Source organism: Phocoena phocoena, chromosome 16, assembly GCF_963924675.1.
Source record: "Phocoena phocoena chromosome 16, mPhoPho1.1, whole genome shotgun sequence".
NCBI lineage: Eukaryota > Metazoa > Chordata > Mammalia > Artiodactyla > Phocoenidae > Phocoena > Phocoena phocoena.
This window is the reverse complement of record NC_089234.1, coordinates 11,448,727-11,450,476: the sequence shown is the minus strand read 5'-3', so window position 1 is coordinate 11,450,476 and position 1,750 is coordinate 11,448,727.

Sequence of the window (1,750 nt, the reverse complement as noted above, 5' to 3'; positions counted from 1 at the left end):
GCATTAATATGGAAACATGCCCAAACTATTGTTAAGTGAAAACAGCAAGTTGCAGAGCGTTAAGTATAACATCTCTATGTGAGCATGTGTATGTAGATAAATTTTGTTGTAAGCATGGAGTATTTCTGGAAAGAGACCCTACATCATCTCTGGAAGTACAATGGCTATGATGACTATCATTAACATATGTGAGGTGTTTGCTCTCCGCCAGGTGTTGCACCAAGCATTTTTCAATGCCTTCCTTTAATCTCCACAATAATCCTAAGAGGAAGATATTACTATTATCCCTCAATTACAGATTAGGAAACTGAGGCCAGGAGAAGTAACGTAACTCAGTTTCAGTGTCCTAGACTTTTTTTTTTTTAACTTTGAATCTACATTACTTCTCTCATAAAATCTTTCCCTCTTGGATTTTGAAACTGAGAGGGACAGTAGAAATGTTCAGTCCCAACAGGTTCTATTATGACAGTGAATGAAAATCCAGGTTGCATCACTTCTTGCTGGATGCACTTTCTTCTGGCAGCCTTGCATGGAGAAGGTGATCGGGAGCCCCTGGAGTCATAGCAGAGCTCAGTGGAAGCAGGAAGGAAGAGAGGCCAGTGTGAGGCGCTTCAGGAACCCGTGACTCTGGTTTCCTAAGCGTGTGATTATGCACGAGCTGACCCCACTGCCGCTAGGGCGACATTAAGGAGGCCTCAGAACTGAAGAGTAGGGGCTTCCCTGGTGATGCAGTGGTTAAGAATCCGCCTGCCAATGCAGGGGACACGGGTTCGAGCCCTGGTCCAGGAAGATCCCACATGCTGCGGAGCAACTAAGCCCGTGCACCACAACTACTGATCCTGTGCTCCAGAGCCCGTGAGCCACAACTACTGAAGCCTGCGTGCCTAGAGCCCGTGCTCTGCAACAAGGAAAGCCACTGCAATGAGAAGCCCGCATGCAGCACAACGAAGAGTAGCCCCTGCTCTCCGTAACTAGAGAAAGCCCGCGCACAGCAATGAAGACCCAATGCAGCCAATAAATAAATAAATAAAATACTTAAAAAAAAAAAACAAAACAAAACTGAAGGGTAGCACTGTCCCCCAGTAGCCTACATAATTTAAGATTACCCACTGACTGCAACCTTTTATCCAGTGGTACCTGGATAAAACCCATTACCATTCAACACTCATCGTGATGCCAGGCCTTACATTAACAATTCGTTTGACACCCACAATTACCCATGAGCCTCCTTATCCCCATTTTAACAGCAAGGAATCTGGCACTTTGTGCAACTCAATAATTTAAGGCCCACGGCAAACTGCAAGATTCGGACTTGAACTCAGGTCTGTCTGATTCCCTGTGAACTTCCATTGTGGGCTTCCCGTGGGTGACCTGATGCTGGACAGATGTCACAAATTTCATAGGTTCAGCACCCCCTTACTAAGCATCCTTCACCCAAACTGTGTAGGATACAAAAAGTGAACAAGTGCAAGGCTCCTGCCTCTTGAGCCAGCCTCTGTCTGCTCTCAAGTCTTCTTCGTTGGAGGAACATTGAGCAAAGTGCCCTCTGCTACCAGATTGCCCTATGGCCACCTGCCTAATGACCTCTGAAACTACCCTGAATCTTGTTCCTGTCGTCTACAGCCGAGATCTTCCTGGACTGATTGTTGTGTCCTGGAATTTTCACCTGGGCTCTGGTGCCTCAGCCTCCATGGACTGGCCACTCTGCCACCCATGGACCTTAATTTTAATTACTCAGGCCCCATTGCAC